The sequence below is a fragment of the Bos grunniens genome, chromosome 10 (genome assembly GCF_055505025.1).
Source record: "Bos grunniens cultivar Pamir isolate PY7600 chromosome 10, Bosgru_T2T1.0, whole genome shotgun sequence".
In the NCBI taxonomy this organism is placed as follows: Eukaryota; Metazoa; Chordata; class Mammalia; order Artiodactyla; family Bovidae; genus Bos; species Bos grunniens.
Window position 1 is genome coordinate 37,924,751 of NC_141174.1, and position 5,759 is coordinate 37,930,509.

Consider the following 5,759-nt stretch of genomic DNA (forward strand, 5'->3'; position numbering starts at 1 on the left):
CAAAATGTCTTAGAGATGCGTCTGGACACCTTTAATTCATCATAGATGCTTTACCCTTAGTATGGGCAGATCTTTCTTAGCCCCGAGGCCATTCTGGTTTCCAGAGCAAGGGGTGTTGGCTAAATTCAATAAGTGAGCCATTTGTCTTAATGAACTTGATTACTAACTTCCTGACCTTGGTTATAGGCCCCAAAATTAGTTGGTCTCTGAATGAGAATAGTATTCAGTTTTTTTAAATGGCCATCATTTTATTCATTAAGTTTTATAAACAAACAAAAAGTTTTCTTTTTCACTAAACTAATATGCACGGTGGGGGCGGATTTCTGGCTGATAATTAGCTGTTAATCACCTAAACATGTACAACCCTCCCCAGTCTGCATCATCACCCATCAAATTTTAATGTTTTTCCTGTTTAAAAAAAATAGTTACTTTCACTGGTCACAAGAATATATTTTTAAATAAATTCTCTATTTAAAAAAAATCTAAAAATTCAGAAATTTACTTGTGCTTCCATTCGATTTGCCAATGACGTTTTTCTAAAGTATGACAAGAACCAGCTCTATATTCATCTGCAGCAAAAATCACGCCAAGACAGCGAGTCAGCCAAAGTGAGGAAATTACATGACTTCCATTTTTGGGCAAGAAGGTACCATGACAGCGATTTTAGCTACATGACATCGCATAAAAATGTATTTCAAAGCCAAGAGCTCTTTCTCAGTTATCTACATTACATCATGTGATTCTTTGTTCCCAATTTACTGTTTAATGTTGTCTGTCTTTATATATCTAATGGGTTTTTCCCCATTAAATAATATTTTCAGATGAATAGTAATTTAATCAAATGTTCCCCTCTGTTTAAAAAAAAAAAAGAAAGAAAGAAAAAAGCCAGAGCTTGTTATGGGCTAAATCTAGCTTAATTGTATTAGTTTTTTTTTTAATAAAATATATTAAATAAAGCTGAAGAGAACATATTTTGGAAAAGCCTATTCCCAGTGACTTCAATGTCTTCTCATTAATTTTTTTTTTTAAACTCAGGCCCTTCGTTTTCTCTTATGAGTTAATTAACAGAAAACCAGATCTGGTTCTAATTCCCAAACCCAGCTCTAATTGAGAATAAGCTTTAGTCATAGGACTTCAGACACAAAGTCTGTCTTACCCACTGACTATGCCCAGGGCAGAGAAAACCTTGATTAGAAAAGTGTAATAGGGAGAACAATGGGACATGAAGTGATTCAAGCAGGCATCCCTAGGGTGTGTGTTTCATATTCAGAATTCTGTGTGATCCTAATGATGTTCTAGGAGGAAAACTGCATCTTAAATTTATTTATCTCTGACCCTGAGTTTTGCTAAAACTAGCATTAGCTAAGCAATCAATTTCCATGGAAGTTTTGCATTAAAATGGATGGTTCCTATGTCATACATGTCAAAGAAATGCTGTGGAAATGTTCCAGATTAGAGAGTCATGATAACTTGATCCTACAGTAAAGAAAAAAATGCTTTAAGCTTTTGCACAGCAAAGGAAACCATAAAGAAAAAGAAAAGACAATCCATAGAATGGGAGAAAATATTTGCAAATAATGGAACTGGCAAGGGATTAGTCCCCAAAATATACAAATAGCTCATACAACTCAATATCAAAAAAACAAACAACCCAATCAAAAAATGGGCAGAAGACCTAAATAGACATTTCTCCAAAGAAGACATATAGAGAATCAATAAGCACATGAAAAAATGCTCAACTTTGCTAATTCAGAGAAATGCAAATCAAAACTACAATGAGATATCACCTCACACTGGTCAGAATGGCCATCATCAAAAAGTCTACAAATAATAAATGCTGTACGTGTAGAAAAAAGGAATTCTTCTACACTGTTCATGGGAATGAAAACTGGTGCAGCCACTATGGAAAAGAATATAGAGTTTCCTTAAAAAAGTAGTTACTATATGATCCAGTCAGCCCACTTCTGGGCATATATCTAGACAAAACTTTAATTCAAAAAGATACATGCACCCTGGTGTTCTTTGCAGTACTATTTACTACTGCCAAGACAATGAAGCAACATAAGTGTCCATCAACAGATGAATGGAAAAGAAGATATGATATGTATATATACAACGGAGTGTTACTCAGCTATAAAAACGGATTCAGTTCAGTTCAGTCGCTCAGTCGTCTCCGACTCTTTGAGAACCCATGAATTGCAGCATGCCAGGCCTCCCTGTCCATCACCAACTTCTGGAGTTCGCCCAGACTCACGTCCATCGAGTCAGTGATGCCATCCAGCCATCTCATCCTCTGTCGTCCCTTTCTCCTCCTACCCCCAATCCCTCCCAGCATCAGACTCTTTTCCAATGAGTCAACTCTTTGCATGAGGTGGCCAAAGTACTGGAGTTTCAGCTTTAGCATCATTCCTTCCAAAGAAATCCCAGGGCTGATCTCCTTCAGAATGGACTGGTTGGATCTCCTTGCAGTCCAAGGGACTCTCAAGAGTCTTCTCCAACACCACAGTTCAAAAGCATCAATTCTTCGGCACTCTGCCTTCTTCACAGTCCAACTCTCACATCCATACATGACTACTGGAAAAACCATAGCCTTGACTAGACGAACCTTTGTTGGCAAAGTAATGTCTCTGCTTTTGAATATGCTATCTAGGTTGGTCATAACTTTCCTTCCAAGGAGTAAGCGTCTTTTAATTTCATGGCTGCAGTCACCATCTGTAGTGACTTTGGAACCCAAAACAATAAAGTCTGACACTGTTTCCACTGTTTCCCCATCTATTTCCCATGAAGTGATGGGATCGGATGCCATGATCTTTGTTTTCTGAATGTTGAGCTTTAAGCCAACTTTTTCATTCTCCACTTTCACTTTCATCAAGAGGCTTTTTAGTTCCTCTTCACTTTCTGCCATAAGGGTGGTGTCATCTGCATATCTGAGGTTATTGATATTTCTCCCGGCAATCTTGATTCCAGCTTGTGTTTCTTCCAGTCCAGTGTTTCTCATGATGTACTCTGCATATAAGTTAAATAAACAGGATGACAATATATAGCCTTGATGTACTCCTTTTCCTATTTGGAACCAGTCTGTTGTTCCATGTCCAGTTCTAACTGTTGCTTCCTGACCTGCATACAGATTTCTCAAGAGGCAGATCAGGTGGTCTGGTATTCCCATCTCTTTCAGAATTTTCCACAGTTTCTTGTGATCCACACAGTCAAAGGCTTTGGTGTAGTCAATAAAGCAGAAATAGATGTTTTTCTGGAACTCTCTTGCTTTTTCCATGATCCAGCGGATGTTGGCAATTTGATCTCTGGTTCCTCTGCCTTTTCTAAAACCAGCTTGAACATCAGGAAGTTCACGGTTCACATATTGCTGAAGCCTGGCTTGGAGAATTTTGAGCATTACTTTACTAGCGTGTGAGATGAGTGCAATTGTGTGGTAATTTGAGCATTCTTTGGCATTGCCTTTCTTTGGGATTGGAATGAAAACTGACCTTTTCCAGTCCCGTGGCCACTGCTGAGTTTTCCAAATTTGCTGGCATATTGAGGGCAGCACTTTCACAGCATCATTTTTCAACTGGAATTCTATCACCTCCACTAGCTTTGTTCGTAGTGATGCTTTCTAAGGCCCACTTGACTTCACATTCCAGGATGTCTGGCTCTAGGTGAGTGATCACACCATCGTGATTATCTGGGTCGTGAAGATCTTTTTTGTACAGTTCTTCTGTGTATTCTTGCTACCTCTTCTTAATATCTTTTGCTTCTGTTAGGTCCATACCATATCTGTCCTTTATCAAGCGCATCTTTGCATGAAATGTTCCTTTGGTATCTCTGATTTTCTTGACGAGATCTCTAGTCTTTCCCATTCTGTTGTTTTCCTCTATTTCTTTTCATTGATCACTGAAGAAGGCTTTCTTATCTCTTCTTGTTATTCTTTGGAACTCTGCATTCAGATGCTTATATCTTTCCTTTTCTCCTTTGCTTTTCACTTCTCTTCACAGCTATTTGTAAGGCCTCACCAGAGAGCCATTTTGCTTTTTTGCATTTCTTTTCCATGGGGATGGTCTTGATCCCTGTCTCCTGTACAATGTCACGAACCTCATTCCATAGTTCATCAGGCACTCTGTCTATCAGATCTAGGCCCTTAAATCTATTTCTCACTTCCACTGTATAATCATAAGGGATTTGATTTAGGTCATACCTGAATGGTGTAGTGGTTTTCCCCACTTTCTTCAATTTAAGTCTGAACTTGGCAATAAGGAGACATTCTAGGAATCAGCGAACTGAAATGGACTGGAATGGGTGAATTTAACTCAAATGACCATTATATCTACTACGTGGGCAGGAATCCCTTAGAAGAAATGGAGTAGCCATCATGGTCAACAAAAGAGTCTGAAATGCAGTACTTGGATGCAATCTCAAAAACGACAAAATGATCTCTGTTCGTTTCCAAGGCAAACCATTCAATATCACAGTAATGCAAGTCTATGCCCCAACCAGTAACACTGAAGAAGCTGAAGTTGAACGGTTCTATGAAGACTTACAAGACCTTTTAGAACTAACACCCCAAAAAGATGTCCTTTTCATTATAGGGGACTGGAATGCAAAAGTAGGAAGTCAAGAAACACCTGAAGTAACAGGCAAATTTGGCCTTGAAAGACGGAATGAAGCAGGGCAAAGACTAATAGAGTTTTGCCAAGAAAATGCACGGTCATAACAAACACCCTCTTCTAACAACACAAGAGAAGACTCCATACATGGACATCACCAGATGGTCAACACCGAAATCAGATTGATTATATTCTTTGCAGCCAAAGATGGAGAAGCTCTATATAAGACCAGGAGCTGACTGTGGCTCAGACCATGAACTCCTTATTGCCAAATTCAGACTGAAATTGAAGAAAGTAGGGTTTTCCTATACAACTCCACTTATTGATGAGGGTCTTATTTTAGTAGTAGTTATTAAAATTGACTTCTAGATCAGTTTTGTTAGAATAGAAAAAGAATGATCAACTTTATATTATTAGCATTATTTATTACTATATTATTAGTTTTATTTTTGTGTTCATCACATTATAAGTTTCTGAATTAAGCATTCAGAAAAATCAGGTCCTTTTGAATGTCCATTTTTAACCATGGCAATGTTATTACATAAAATTGTTTACAGTGTCCATTATATTTCTCCTGTTTGATGTAGAAATGGCCCTTCCTTTGCTTCTACTGCTAGCATTCCAAGGAAAAAAAAATAACAATAGTAATCATAGTTCCAATTGTAATTTTACTGTTAGCAGGAAATACAGCATACAAGTGAACTCAGAAAAGGTTAGAGTGGATCAAATATGAAAATTAGTTTAAAGTAAAATATATAATGTTGAATTATTACAGTGGGATTAAATTTATAGTTAAGTTCCTTTAGTATAGACAAGTACTATTCTATCATTTCAGCTTCCTTTGTAGGGGTGTTAATGTAGATTCCAGTTAATATCCTCTGAACTATGGCTAGAGTGAATAATAATACCCTTATTCATTAGAGCAACTCTATTAATTCTTGAGCAGTCATGTCACTCAAGGTATTTTAATACCCATTGTGTTAATATATTTGTAGTTTGTGAAATTGCATAAGTTGCATTCATTCAAGTAATAGTATCAAACAGTTATGGCATTAATTATGTATATAAACCTTTCTCTCTCCACATGCCCCCAGCCTCAGTGGGTGCAGGGCTTGGGACAAGGGGGGCCTGGTATTTCCAGGTCCTTCCAGGAGCAAG